Below are 16364 nucleotides of genomic sequence, written 5' to 3'. Positions count from 1 at the left end.
GTAATGTAGTGGCCCTGCCCGTGCTTGGCAGACCAGGCATCCGTGGTCAGGTGGACCCTTGACCCAACGCTGTGTGCCAGAGATGACACCACTTGCCTCTCAACTGCACGGTACAGTTTGGGTATGGCCTTTTGTGAAAAATAATTGCGTCCTGGTATCTTCCACTGCGGTGTACCAATGGGCACAAACTTACGGAAAGCCTCCGACTCCACCAGCTTGTATGGTAATAGTTGGCGAGCTAATAGTTCCGCCACGCCAGCTGTCAGACGCCGGGCAAGAGGGTGACTGGCAGACATTTGCTTCTTCCGCTCAAATACTTCCTTCACGGACAGCTGGGTACTGCTGTGGGCAGAGGAGAAGGAACCGCTAAAGGGAAGAGGCGGTGTGGAGGAGGGTGGCTGTGAAGGTGCAAGGGAGAAAGTGGATGAAGACGATGCACCTGAAGGAGGAAGAGGAGAAGGAGGGTGGCTTGTCTTTTGAGGGGTGCTGCTTTTCCTCCAGTGTTCTTGCCATAGCTGTTTGTGCCTTCTCTCCAGGTGCCTTCGTAAGGCACTTGTCCCTACGTGAGAGTTGGCCTTTCCACGGCTCAATTTTTGCTGGCAGAGACAACAGATGGCTTTGCTCCAATCTGAGACACACCATTAAAAAATTTCCAAACCGCTGAGCCCCCCTGGGCTGATGGCGCTACGGTGGCATCAGCAGCTGACAGTTGAAGGGCATGTTGGCTGTCTGGCCATAGCTGGCGATACATGGCACCGGACACTGCCCCCAGCTGTTTCTGAGGACGAGCTCCCTCTGCTTCTATCATGGAGTCGTCTCCTCCTAGTCCTCTCTGATGAATCCTCCTCTGAACTGTCCCCCTGGTCATCTCCTCTACCGGGAACATATGTGGTATCCGTATAATCGTCATCATAATCCTCCTGGCCAGCTGCGCTTTCCTCAGAAACCTCCTCAACTGCACCAACTTCAGGTGGTCCATAATCCACATCCACACACGTTACGTCCATACTATCGCCACCTAACTCAGACATAGGAGGTGGTGTACCTGCGCCTTCTTCTTGTTGTTGCAGTAGTAGCTGTGAATCGGTGATTTCACCACCACCACCAAATAACTCCTGCGAAGTGTCAAATGCAGCGGATGTGGTGCTTGTTGTAGCGCTGGTGGCTGCGGGAGATGAGGTGTTCTGTGTTAAATACTCAATCACCTCCTCACGATTTTGGGAAGTGATGGCACGTGCCTTCTTCTGAGCACTGTATTTTGGGGCAGGTCTGCACGAAATCACAGCAACACCACCTCGCACAGACCTGCCGGTGCCTGGTGGTCTTCCTCTGGGTCTGCCTCTACCTCTTCCTCTACCTGGTTTGTCCATTTTGTCCATCTCGGGGGGATGCTAGGTATATGCAGTGAGCTGGGTTTACTCAACACAACAGGTAGTTATGTGCACTGATGTGGTGGGTTAAGTAAACGCAACAGGTAGTTGGTATATGCAGTGAGCTGGGTTCACTCAACACAACAGGTAGTAGGTATGTGCAGTGAGCTGGGTTCAATTAACACAACAGGTAGTAGGTATATGCAGTGAGCTGGGTTCACTCAACACTACAGGTAGTTATGTGCAGTGATGAGGTGGGTTAAGTAAACACAACAGGTAGTACTAGGATGCAGTGAGCTGGATTCACTCAACACAAAGCTAGGTATATGCAGTGATGAGGTGGGTTAAGTAAACACAACAGGTAGTAGGTATATGCAGTGAGCTGGGTTCACTCAACACAAGAGGTAGTAGGTGTATGCAGTGAGCTGGGTTTACTCAACACAACAGGTAGTTATGTGCAGTGATGAGGTGGGTTAAGTAAACACAACAGGTAGTAGGTATATGCAGTGAGCTGGGTTCATTTAACACAACAGGTAGTAGGTATATGCAGTGAGCTGGGTTCACTCAACACTACAGGTAGTTATGTGCAGTGATGAGGTGGGTTAAGTAAACACAACAGGTAGTAGGTATATGCAGTGAGCTGGGTTCACTCAACACAAAGCTAGGTCTATGCAGTGATGAGGTGGGTTAAGTAAACATAACAGGTACTGGGTATATGCAGTACTGGGTAGTACAATGTGCAGCTCCCTGTCACACACACAGGTAGTCACTGAATGTGCTGGGCTGCTGGCAGTGGCACACACACACTATCAATTAGCAAGGCTGTGCATGCAACAAAAGTGTCAGTTTGACACACAGTAAAAAAAAAAAGTACAGGATGAGCTCTGACAAGAGCTAGGGTGCTATAAAAGCAATAACAATCAGCCAGGAGCAAACTAAGCAGCCAAGAACCTAACTAATCTGTCCCTAGAAGAACAAGTCTGCAGCAGCTGTCCCTTTCCTCTCACTAGCAGGCACACAAGTGAGTGTAATGGCCGCCGGACCCTGCCTTATATAAGGGGGGGTGGGGCTCCAGGGCTTACTGTAGCCTGAATGGCTACAATGTGCCTGCTGACTGTGATGCAGAGGGTCAAAGTTGACCCTCATAGTGCATTATGGGGCGAATCAAACTTCCGGAAAAGTTCGCCTGGCGCAGGCGAACGCGAACCCCCAATGTTCGCCTGGAACCGTTCGCCGGCGAACCGTTCGCTACATCTCTAGTGCCTAGATAGTTGGATCAGGGTTAGTCTGGAGCTGTGACAATCTGGGGTTTCCCCATAACGGTGTGTAGGGTGACCAGCAATTAGGTTTTTTTCAATTTAGTGCCAACTAGAGTCCAGGGTGGTCTTCATCGCTAGATTGACTGAGCCTGATGAGCTGGGACCCCCGAAATGGAAGGTTTACCAGAGCTTCATAGGAGCCCTGCATGGCAGCCTTGAGTACCATCGTCAGGTTGTTCTCGTCTCTCGTGAACCACCACCTAATGGTGTGTATGGCAATATTACCACAATTTTGTACACCAACCCTTAGGAGACATAACTAATGAGATATATAGTACTATACGGATAAAATTAGATAACTCACTAGTTAGGCCCCGTTAAGACGGATAAGGAGAGGCAAAGCATGAGATAAACTGATAAGCAGAGATAATTCATGAAGGTATGTCATGAGGTAGCCAAAGAACTCCCAATGAGTAAGTTTATTCTTTAATGATTCTGACAATGCAGACAAAAGTATGCACAGCTAGCCTGGTCACCACTGCGTGCAAGAGGTCATGACCTCTAACCCACACATGCCCACCCATGCCAGACACTTCCCCTACTTCTGGGTATGGAGCTTTAGGTACACACCCTACTATGTCATACAGTGGCTGACTTTCATAGTAGTATGGGCCTGGTGTGTGTGGATTTACAGGTATGAATACGTTTAGCCAGCTACCAAGTTCCAGTCAGATTCCAACTAACTCTTGGGCCAGGTTAAAAACCAGTGTATTACAGACAAGTTAACAATATTGCAAAATATGCAGTTTAACCATTGGTTTTCTATTTAAAGAAAACCTGTATTGAAAGAAACCTCCCCTGGGGAAGCCTCCGGATCCTATTGAGGCTTTCCTCCTCACTCAGTCCCACACCGGCCGCGGCGATAAAGCTCCCTGAACAGCGAGGATGTAAATATTTACCTTCCCGGCTCCAGCGCAGATGCAGTATCGGCTCTCCGCTCGGAGATAGGCGGAAATAGCCGATCACTGTCAGGCTGCAAGTCTCCTGTGTCCACGCAGTAGAGCGGACCCGAGAGAAATCAGCTATTTTCGCCTATCTCCGTGCGGAGAGCTGCAACAGCGCCCCCACTGGAGCCAAGAAAGGTAAATAAATCAGCGCTTGTCAGGCTTGTCGAGGGAGGATTCCAGGACACTTCGGGGGAGCCAGCGCTGGACTGCCTGCAGCTACGGTGGAAGGGGAAGCCTCATTGGGACCCTGAAGCTTCCCCCTCCCGAGGTGAGTTTTTTTGGTTACAGGTTCTCTTTAAGACATACAAGTGGAAATTAAGTTTGAAATACTTTCAAAGGAGCAGGAAGTTATGCATACTTTACTGATCTCTCCAAAGGTCAAATTATATTCTACAAATAAACAATAAAAAATGTAATCATTAACATGAATATTCTTTCTCAGCAGGGACTTTCAGTTGCGTATTTACTCTCCTGGGAAATTGTCCCCATTTGCTCGAGATCTGCACAAATTCTGCAGCATTGTGCTGGCTGGAACAGTGTGAGATGTTGGGCGTCACTGCATGCATAATTCAATGCACATGTTTTTGGCAGAAACTCTCTGAGAAAATCTATTTATATGTCTTTAACCAAAGCTAAACAAATGTCATTTGTTCATTTTCAGGTGATATGGGAAGGCCACAGTGCTATTAAAATGTGATGAAACTGCTCAGATTGAAACAAAACAAGTTCAAGCACTCACTGTTATGCTACATACACACTTGAGATAAAAGTCTTTGGAAAAGGCAAGATCACAGACCAATTTTACCCCCTTCCATGTAGTATGAGAGCCATACTCTACACAGTCTATTCTATTGAGCTGAACTCCCCACCAGATACAAATCTGCGAAATGCAAAATGCGTTCATAGTCTATGATATCTACAGATATTATACACACATTGTTTAACGGACAATCATCAGCAGATCTGACAATCATCTGCAGATCTGAAGATCCTTCCTGGTGGATCTGATCTGCAGATGAATGTCCGTTAAACAAGGTGTGTATGATTGGCAGATATCATAGACTATGAATGCATTTTTCAGGAACGGATCTTTTGCAAGAACTGATCTTTTGCAGATACTGATCTGTTGCATGTGTACAGCATCTTCGTGGGCAGCATCCTGCAAAGATTTTTATCTGATGGGGAGTTCAGCTCAATAGAATAGACTGTGCAGAGTATGCTCTCCTACTACCAGGGCCGGTTTAAGCAACAATGGGGCCCCCGGGCAAAATAAACCTGGGGGGCCCCCCCCAACATATACCCCGGAACAAAAATCAGCATTAGGGGGCCTTTTTTGCAGCTGGTATAGTCAGGGTGTGAAGTCCCAATCGGTCAGAGCTCCACATTCTGGCTACCCCAGCCTGCATGGGGGACAAGGGGTTAAAAAGTTTCAGGACAGGGGACACCACATAATTTAAAAAAAAAAAAAATTCTCACACTCTAAACATAAAAAAAAAAATTGGGAAAATAGAAAAAAATGCCAGGGATCTTCATACAGCCATATTGCGGCTGTATAGCGATCCCTGGCCAAAGCGCTGCGGCTGCGTATAGACCCCCTGGAAACCCCGTCAGGAAATTTATTGCGCTTTCGTTTGATGCATGTAAAATTACACTACCGTTAGGTTTGCTACTAAAAGTGACATTTACCACATTTAAAAGTATACTTTTCTCCTTCAAAACTTTAAAATCGATTTTCTCAAAAACTATAAGGTCTTTTTGAAAAATTGTTTTTTCCTCTTATTCCTAATGATCTCCTTATCATATCCTGCAAATTTAGGGTTTCTAGCATTTAAGGTGGATTTGCTATTAACCATTAAAGTCGGCAGGTTTTTAAATGTGTATTTTTTTTCCTTTGAAACTTTAAAATCGATTTTCTCAAAAACTATAAGGCCGATTTGAATTTTTTTTCCCCTCTTGTAGCCACTGGGGGCCCCTACAAGCTCTGGGGCCCTGGGGCAGCTGCCTCCCCTGCCTCTATGGTAGCGCCGGCCCTGCCTATTACATGGAAGGGAGTAAGATTGGTCTGTGATCTTGCCTTTTCTAAAGACTTTTATCTCAAGTGTGTACGTAGCATTAGACATCAGATTTTACTGGATTCATACAGACAAGTGAATGTTTTCAGCTTGATGCAGTAAATCCAAAGAAGGAATCTCTGATGTTTTCTGTATCAGAATAATTGAACAGATAGCACTGCTTCACACTGAAGATAACTTTGCTGTAAATTATGTTATGTTCTACAGTAATGAGAGGTCTATTAACCATTTCAGCCCGCGGGTATTTTTCATCTTATGGACGAGAGGAATGTTACCATTTCAGCTCTCCTCCCTTTCATTCCCCAATAACTTTATCACTACTTATCACAAATAAATGATCTATACCTTGTTTTTTCCGCCACCAATTAGGCTTTCTTTGGGTGGTACATTATGTTAAAAAAGGTTTTTATCTAAATGCATTTTGACAGGATTAATAAAAAAAAAAATCATTATTTCTCAGATTTCGGCCATTATAGTTTAAAAATAATACATGCTACTGTAATTAAAATCCACACATTTTATTTGCCCATTTGTCCCGGTTATTGCAACATTAAAATTATATCCCTAGTATAATGTATGGTGACAATATTTTATTTAGAAATAAAGGTGCATTTTTTCAGTTTTACATCCATCACTAATTTTAGCCCATTATTTAATGATAAGATGCCTTCTTGACATAGATATTATAATTTTCTTTCCCCCTATAGTCAGTAGGTGTATTTTACTATTTGGCCACAAGATGTCCCCGCTGAGCAAAATTCTATGCAGCGTACAATTACGCTACATAGGATACAATGTATTGTTACATTGTAACAAATGGAAATGACGTAGGCTTTCATCGGAAGCCTCCGATCACAGCGGCGGCGGGGAGATTATGAATGGAAACATTGTTTCCATTCATAAATGTAACGATCGGGTGGCGGAAACTGGTGGAAATGACGGCGGGAGATAGCGCGGCGGCTCCATCCGGACATGCTCTGATTGGCACAGGGGACTTTTGTCCCCTGCAGCCAATCCCCCTGCTAGCAGCAGCATCGCGGGCATCTGCCTGCAGGATCGCTTGCAGACCCCCCAAACTGCAGAGACGTGACTAGCGCGCCCCTGCAGCTCTAGCGCCTGCCGCTGCGGATGTGAAGCTCACGTCTGCGCGGCTGAAATTGTTAAAATATGGAGATATGTCCAACATTTAAATGGAGCCTGAAAGGACAACTGAAATGAGAACAATATGTAGGCTGCCATATTTATTTCCTTTTAAACCACACTGGTTCCCTGGCAGCCCTGCTGAGCTATTTGGCTGCAGTAATGTCTGAATCACACCAGAAACAAGCATGCAGCTAATCTTTTCAAATCTGACAATGTCAGAAATGCCTGATATGCTGCATGCTTGTTCAGGGTCTATGGCTAAAAGTATTGGAGGCAGAGGCTCAACAGGACTGCCCGGCAACTGGTATTGCTAAAAAAAAATTAATCAATATGGCATCTTCCATATCACTCTCGCTTCAGTTGTCCTTTAAGTATCATTGTTAACTTGCCTCTAAAAATGCTACCTACTTTGTGTTGTTTGTTGTGCCGGTTCTGTGCCTGTAATACAAATCTGTCATCCAGAGTATCTCCCTGCCTACTGCTGCAGGAGTGCGTATTACACAAAACTGCAGCCAAAAGACCAGCACATGAGGCAAACTTCATTTCTGTGGTAGCAATGTGCACCCTCTGCATTCTCCTCTCCTTATGCCTGGTACACACTTTCAATTACGATTGGCCAATAACTGAACAATTTTACCACCTTTAAGTAGTATGAGGGTAGACTGATATTAAATATTATGAGCTGATTGTGCAGGTAATACTACATGGAGGTTGTAAAATTGGTCAGTGATTGACCAATCATAATTAAAAGGGTGGACCAGGATTTAGGTTCCCTTTAATCCTAGTACACACATCCAATTTTGATTGGCCAATTTTACCACCTCCATGTAGTATGAGGGCTGACACATTTTGAATACTATGAATAGATTGTGTAGGTAAGGTCTCATACTACCTGGAAGTGTTCACTGATTGGCCAATCAAAACTGGATGTGTGTATACACTTTAATGCCTAGTACACACCATACAATTTTCTGTAAGATTTTCTGTTAGATTGACCTGCCAGATAGATAATTTCTAAATGTTGAAAATGATCTACCTAACCAGCTATCTGCCAAGCAATTAAGCATGGTTCTACTCAGCAGGAGATAACCAGAAGACAATGCACCCGAGATAATGACCAGTCTCTACAGAAATGAATCTAACTGAAAATCTAACAGAAAAATCTAACGGAAAATTGTATGGTGAAATCTAACAGAAAATTGTGTGGTGTGTACTAAATATCAGTTGTTTTTTTAAAATTAACACAACAAGTTTTTGAAGAAGCAGAAGATACAGAGAAATGCAGTGCAGCACTTAGTGACAGCAGCTCTCAAGTACTTTAAATCCAACAGCAGAAATGCGCTATACAAATGTTAGCTTTATTATTAAAATGTGGAATGTATTGTTGTTTTATCTCCCCAGTCCCCATATTTTAACCAATACAAACAATTATCTTTAGGGATTTTTTTTCTATTCCTGCTAAAGTATACCTGTGTGTTTTAGTCCATATGCTAGGTACACACATGCGATAAAAATCTTTGGAAAATGAAATATCTAATGCCAATTTTAGCACCTCCATGTAGTATGAGAGGATACCTACACAGTCTATTCTATTAAGCTGAGCACCCCCATCAGATGAAAATCTTTACAAACTGAGGAATTAGGCCTCTTTCACAGTAGGACGTTGCTTTTTGATGCGATATTAAAGTCGCAACGCAAATTACACTGCAACGCCCCAAAGCAACTTAATGCCCCGTTATCGTCGAATACAGTAGAGCATACAACCAATGAAAAGCAGGGGCGTCTTGGTTAAAGCGCCCCCCTGTGATGACATCACAGACGGCGCTGTTACCAATGCGAGGGACGCCGCGGGGAGGAAGCCAGAAGCACATGGAAGCTGTGTCTGCTGCAATCTGAAGACAGGTGAGTTTTTAACTGCCCGCTCCCCCCCCCCGCTCCACCAAGTGCCCCGTCCTACTTTAGGGGAAGCTGCCTATCTAATCTACGCTGGAGGAACCTACCTATCTAATCTATACTGGGGGAACCTACCTATCTAATCTACGCTGGGGGAACCTACCTATATAACCTATATTGGGGGAACCTACCTATCTAACCTACGCTGGGGGAACCTACCTGTATAACCTATATTGGGGGAAGCTGCCTATCTAACCTACACTGGGGGAAGCTGCCTATCTAACCTACGCTGCGGGAAGCTGCCTATCTAACCTATACTGGGGAAACCTACCTATCTAACCTACACTGGGGGAAGCTGCTTATATAATCTATACTGGGGGAAGCTGTCTATCTAACCTATACTGGGGCACCTACCTATCTACAGCCAAGCAAAGCCCCAGGTCCTCAGCCCAGCAAAGCAGAGCCCTCAGCAAAGTAAACCCCCCAGCCTAGCAAAGCCTCCTGGTCCCAGCCCAGCAAAGCCTAGTAAAGCCCCCAGCCCAGCAAAGCCCCCCCAAAATGCCCCCAGCAAATTGCCCAGCAAAGCCCCAGCAAGTCACTTAGCAAAGCCAGGCCGGCTCAACATTACCGCCAGCCAGGCCGGCACAGCATCACCGTCAGCCAGGCCGGCACAGCATCACCACCAGCCAGGCCAGCACAGCATCACCACCAGCTGAGTACAGAGCACAGGCCAGCCAGCCGAAGGCAAGACAGAAGCCAGGTGAGGGGCTTATATATGTGAAATACTGCCTATTGTATATATTTAAGTTACGCCACTGCTATGTTCAAGTACATTTGGCCCCACCTATGACCACGCCCCCTTTACACGGCATGGCACTCGTTCCCTCTTGGTGCCCAGGGGTGCCCCGGATCTCCAGTAACCTAGAAACACCCCTGATGAAAAGTATGTTTGCAAGTCATTACTGAGCATGTGCAAACAGTCCAACGTAGCTAATAACGTGTATAACGCACAGCATGCAGTACTTTCACTTAACGTGCAGCGTTAGTCACCAACGCAACGTGTGCACTGTGAATGGGGCATTGATTTTTCATTGCAGTGAGTTATTCTGCGTTAAATGTTGTTTTAACGTGCGACTTTAACGTCGCACTGTGAAAGAGGCCTCAATCTGTTGAAAAGGTTTGTCAGGGAGGTTTGGAAGACTGATCTTACCAAAGATGCTGTACTCGTGCAAAAGATCAGTTCCTGCAAAATACTTTCATAGTTTATTTACTTCCGTCTTTTTCACAGATGCCTGTGCACACAAAAGTTAAAGGGCATCTAAAGAGAGATGGATATGGAGGCTGCCATATTAATTTCCTTTTAAGCATTTCCAGTTGCCTGGCAGTCCTGCTGATCCTCTGCCTCTAATACTTTTAGCCATAGCCCCTGAACAAGCATGCAGCAGAATAGGTGTTTCTGACATTATTGTCAGATCTGACAAGATTAGCTGCATGCTTGTTTCTGGTGTTATTCAGACACTACTGCAGCTTGATAGAACCAGGGCAGTTCCTAGGCTAAAATGCACCCAGGGCGAGGGTGTAAAAATTGCGCCCCCCGCGGAGCCAGGTATACGTGCCAACAATATAGGTTAGGCAAGTCTAGTTGCACTCAGTATAGGTAGCCAGCTATAGGTCCCCCCAGTATAGGTAGCCAGGCATAGGTGCCCCAGTATAGGTGCCCGGCTATTGGTCCCCCCAGTATAGGTAGCCAGGCATAGGTGCCCCAGTATAGTTGCCCCCAGTATAGGTTAGCCAGGTACGTGCCTCCGGTATAGGTAGCCGGTATAGATGACCCCAGTATAGATTAGATAGGCAGGTGCCCCCCGTTATAGGTTAGATAGGTAGGTGCCCCCCAGTACAGGTTAGCTAGTTGGGTCCTTCTAATTTAGGGAGTCAGAATAGTTTCTCCCAGCATAGGTTAGATAGGTAGGTGCCCCCAGTATAGGTTATTTAGGTAGATGCCTCCAATATAGGTAGCCAGTATAGTTGCCACCAGTATAGGCTAGGTAGGTAGGTAGATGCCCCCAATAGAGGTTAGATAAGTAGGTGCCCCCAGTACAGATTAAATAGGTAGCTACTCCCCAGTATAGGTTAGATAGGTAGCGGCCCCCCAGTATAGGTTAGATTAGGTAGCTACCCCCCAGTATAGGTTAGATAGGTAGGTGCCCCCACTATAGGTTAGATTAGGTAGCTGTCCCCCAGTATAGGTTAAATTAGGTAGCTGCCCCCAGTATAGGTTAGATTAGGTAGCTGCCCCCCAGATTAGGTTAGATTAGGTAGCTGCCCCCCAGTATAGGTTAGATAGGTAGCTGCCCCAGTATAGGTTAGATTAGGTAGGTGCCCCCAGTATATGTTAGATTAGGTAGCTGCCCCCCAGAATAGGTTAGATTAGGTAGCTGCCCCCTAGTATAGGTTAGATTAGGTAGCTGCCCCCTAGTATAGTTAGGTACCGGCCCCCCACCCATAATGGAGGGGGGAGTCAGCCACGGGGAGGGCAGCTGTTTAGCAGGAAGCAGCATATCAGCGGCTGGGCAGAGGAGGAGACCAGCGGCGAGTGAGCGGCGACTGGAACGCAGAGAGGTGAGTTACTGACTATATACGCTTCCCTGGGCTCACTCTGCAGTCAGACTCGGAGGAGGGAGCACGGAGGGCGGCCCGCAGAGAGGTCGGGCTGCCCTCCCCGCGGCTGACTCCCCCCTCCATTACAGCGCCCCCACTCCTTCAGAGCTCAGGACAGCTGCACGGCCGCACAGCCCTAGAAACTGGCCTGGATAGAACAGTAGGATGCCAGGCAACTGGTATTGATTAAAAGGAAATAAATATGGCAGCCTCCATATTGTTCTCATTTCAGTTGTCCTTTAAGAAATATCTGCAGATCTCATACATTTTATGAACAATGGTCTGCAGATCAGATCCCCCGGGAGGGATCTAAAAGATTGAGAGACAAATATCTTTATTTGCCATCTTCAGAGATCTTTTGTCAACTTTTTTTTTACCAAGATTATCTGCAGATTATCTTTGATCTTTCATTTTTAAAAGACTTTTATCTCATGTGTACACAGCTTTAGTATTCAAAATCTGCTGGCCCTCATACTGGAATGGAGGTTGTAAAATTGGTCAGTGATTGGACAATAATAATTGAAAGTGTGTACTTAGCTTTATTAAATATTTAATTATTTTGATTGCAGCAAAATTAAACTTTATTGCTGTAGCAACCAATTAGCTACTTATTTACTGTAGCTCAAGAAAAAAAAAACCCAAAAGGGAAAAAATAATCTCTGAAAGAACTGTGAAATTTTCACAGTGTAAAATGCTAGAAACCACTCTAGTGTATGATGGAAAACACTACAAAGGATGCATATATGTAAAAAGGGTGTGGGGAAATTTGAGCGTAGGGTGAAGTTGAAAAACGTCTTCCCTGCTGTGGCAAATTTCTCAGTGGCGTAAATTACTATTTCCCCTCCAGGCCGCTATACAGTGGGGGTAAGATGCAATTTGGCTTCCAGCTATTGCTGGTGGCTGAATTGCGCTGCTTTTATCGTCATTTGGGCTTCGTCTTTTGCCAGCGCCTAAATTAGTCACTAAGCGTCACTATAGCTGTAATTCACAATGCGCCCCATTGTGGCGCCCTAATGTCCTCGGCCATGCGGCATCCTTTTTACCTGGCTCGCAAAGGACACCTAAAACCTTGTAGAAACACTTATACTAGATTTATGTAAGGTGGCATTTAGATAGTAATTATAACTAGGGCTGCTCAAATCCGGATCCGGGAGAAACCCGGATAGTTGCTATCCGGATATCTCCCAGTAAACTTGAGTGGGGTGGGCGGGGGGGTCAAGCTTACCTGTCTGATGTCTTCTTCGTCTGTCCCTGGCGGCTCCCATGATGCGGTCCACGCGGCTACAAACACTTCCTCCTTCCAGGTTGAAGGAGGAAGTGTTTGCAGTCACGTGATGCGTGTGGAGCGCATCGTGGGAGGCGCCGAGGGACGGCCGAAGAAGACATCAGACAGGTAAGCTTGACCCCCCCCCCCCCCCCCAGGTTTACTGGGAGATATCTGGATAGCAACTATCCGGGTTTCTCTTGGATCCGGATTTGAGCAGCCCTAATTATAACTACAAGAAGCATGGAGTTAAAGGTGGAGCCTTCCACTATGTCAACCAATTTTCTGCATACGTAAAAATAATCAATGCATACTGTATTTACAATTGTAATTAGCACACTCTCATACAGTCAGTGTTTTGGTCTCTATGATTTTCTATGTATGCCTCTGCAAATGCAGAATTCATTAAACAATGGAGTGTACACTATGTGCACTGAGGTGCGTAACGTCATAATGATCTTACAGTGGATGCCTTCAAATTGGCACCTCTCTCCAGACTAATTGTTCTTGATTTGTCAGTATTTAACCTTCCTGATGACCTTTTACTGATTTAAATTCTGTCATTCCAAGATGTGCAGAGAGGTCGATATGTAGGACACTACCTCCCTGGTATGATGAGCAATGTTTCCCACCCACTCGTCTGCTCCTCCTCTATAGAGGACCCTCAAGAAGAGGCACAACTACTGAAGCGAATCCTGCAGTCACATGGGGACCCAGGACTGGGTGGACCCCCTCCCTGCAATACAGGAGTCCCCCTACATAGCAGGTGCTGCTGTAGCTGTATTTGTTAAGGGTGGAGAGAATCATGGTGGTTACACCCCTGCCCATGGCTCAGTTCTTGGCACACATCTTTGCCTCCGTATATATTGATAGTATAGAGCAGCTCATTCATTAGTTTGGCTTCTACTATCATCTATAAATATATATTTCTTTTTACTCTTAATTTTGCTTCTGTGTCTCTCACTGCCTCAATACACCTTTTCTCTTTTATGTTCTCTCACTTCCTCAAACTTATTATTTACGAAACTGAACTGAATACCACTTTCTCAGTCTATTTCCCTACCTGAAGTACCAGTCAGTATGCATGACGCAGCAATTTCCTCATGTTTTGTTTCTTAGCAGTAACACTAAGGCCCCTTTCACACGAGCCGTAGTTGAGCAGTGCATTTACTGCTACTTAAACACTTATGGAAGCAGCTCAAGTGTTTATGTGAGTTTGTAAGCGTTATTGTGCGTTACGGATAGGGGTTTAGTGGGCGTTTAATATGTGTTCGCGTTTGGATGTAAAACGCTGCGTTAATGCGTGTAATGCGTTTAGTAAACATTTGTTGTGCAGTAGAGAGCGTTTTTTTTAAAGGCAAACTCCTTCAATTTCGAAAAGTTGTCTTTTTGAAAACAGGAAATGGCCTAGTTGACCTGGAATTAATGTTTAGGCACTAACCTGGAAGTGTTTACCTTAACTTGGAAGTGATACTGGTTGTCATAACAGGAAATCTTTATATGATCTAGGAAGTAAAATAGCAAAAATGGTGTTGAACTTGGAACTTCACCTACAAAAAGAGGTGTAAACTAACAGAACGGTAAATACTACTTCCTGTTACACCTAAAGGCATTATGGGCCACTTCCCGTCATCCAAGACACTCCGCAAACACTTGCCAAACTATTGCGTAGCATTGGTAAACGTTCAGACGTGATTGCATCACCTCCAGGCAAGCGTTTGTAGGCAGTAGGCGATCCCAGACGCGACATGCGGCGGTTTACAAATAACGCCCCTATTCGCTCCTATTATAAGGACGGCAGATAGGCGTTCACACTGCTTACAAATGCCTGGAATAATAGTTCGTGTGAAAGGGGTCTTAGGCCGGTTTTACGCATGAAATGTGAATTTGCTGTGCTATTCCCTGCCCCTCACTTATTGCGCCACAGCACATAAAATGACTAACATATGATACTGCGACAGAGTGCGCCAAAGGGGTCATATGCATAGCGCTGACTCTCCATCTACCCCCCCCCCCCCCCCCACCTTGTCGTGTGACAAACTCCCTGCTGGACGGGAAGTACATCCCTGGGTTTTCAGTTGTACCTAATGGCGTGTTTTAGCAGGGATGGGATTATGAGCCGGAAGTGGGTGGGCCCAGGGCTATGGGAGGGATTTGCAAGTAAAGACGCAGCAGGTAATTATAACTTGCTGTAAGAAAAGGAACCCTGGAATTTATAATATACGCTGGATTTCCACTTTGAAGATCCAGAACAGTGGCTTTTTAAATGACACTGACCCCTGAGTGCATTGCATCCCTCTTTACCCTTTCCACTGGTAGGCACTCTGTCATTCCTCCTCCACTGCCAATAGAAACAGATGCTTTGCTATAGCAGAACAAGGCGCCTGCACAGTGCTTGGTCCTCAAACTGTAGCTTGAGAGATCAAGTCCAGATCCCTTTGGGGGACAACCATTGTGGTTGTGTAGTCACATGTAATTTGCCATTATCTTTCAAACCTTACATTAAAAACCCTAACCACTTTCTGTATCTCCAGCTAAAATTGACCTCTGATATTCACATTTTAATTGTATTAAAATGCCACTACTTTCTCTCTTTATATCTAGATGATACAACTGTAAAAGCCCTTTGAGGATTACCATGGAACCAGTTGGCACCACATCCTGAACTCTGCAGTGTGAGTTATCTATGCTTATTTACAGCCCTGCATTATTGATCACTCCCTCTGCTGGTTTCCTATTCCACAAAGATCCAATTAAAGCTTCTAATCCTTGCCTGTAATGTTCTCTCTATACTTTAGTCAAGGGGTGTCCAAACTTTTTAGGCCAAGGGCCACATCGCCATTCTTGAGAGTGCTAGGTGACATTTTGTCAAATAATGGGAAATAACCCTTATACCGTGTGCAGATAGCACAGTGACAGCTGCTAATAAATGGCTGTTACTGGCTGCTGCTGGCACAGTGGCAGCTGTTAATCAGTGGCTTCTAGCCCCTGCATGCGGCATTGCAGCTACAGCCTGCATGGAATTAACAACTGTAGAGAGCTTTGGGGGCTATCAGAAATGGCTTGGCAGGCCACATTTAGTGCCTAGGCCACAAAGCAATTAAAAGCAGCACCTGAGATTTCGGCGCAGCTGGCACCGCCATAGGCCGTAATAGAAATTACAGCTATAGCGGCGCTCAGAAAGTAATCCGGGCTCCATCAAAGGATGCAGCCCAAATTACAGTATTTACTCAAGTATAAGTCTAGAAATCAAGGTCTGATTCACTTCATAAAAGTATAGGGGGCGACTTATACACGAGTCACAGTTAACACTGAGCACACTGACTAAAGTGTGAACTAATAGTGACATTCCCATTTGCAGTAATTTACCCTGTGGTAAGTGATACTTTAAGGAAAGGAAATGCCAAAAGAACACAGGTCTGAAATACTGTATGCAGTGCAGTCATTAATCCCTCCTGAGCCCCAAGTGCAGCTATTAATTTCTCCTGGCCCCCAAGTGCAGCCATTAACTTTGCTGGGTAGACTTATACTTGAGCCAATAAAAAAAAATCCAGTTAAAGAGGGTTGAATATTGGAGTCGACCTATACACAAGCTCGACTTGTATTTGAGTATGTACTATAAAAACTGCATAATTCAGCTGCCAGCAACAGCTGGAAGCTGAATTACATATTTCCCCACTGTCCACGGTGACCTGGAG

Source organism: Hyperolius riggenbachi, chromosome 2 (assembly GCF_040937935.1).
Source record: "Hyperolius riggenbachi isolate aHypRig1 chromosome 2, aHypRig1.pri, whole genome shotgun sequence".
Classification (NCBI taxonomy): domain Eukaryota; kingdom Metazoa; phylum Chordata; class Amphibia; order Anura; family Hyperoliidae; genus Hyperolius; species Hyperolius riggenbachi.
Note: the sequence above shows the minus strand (reverse complement) of the source record.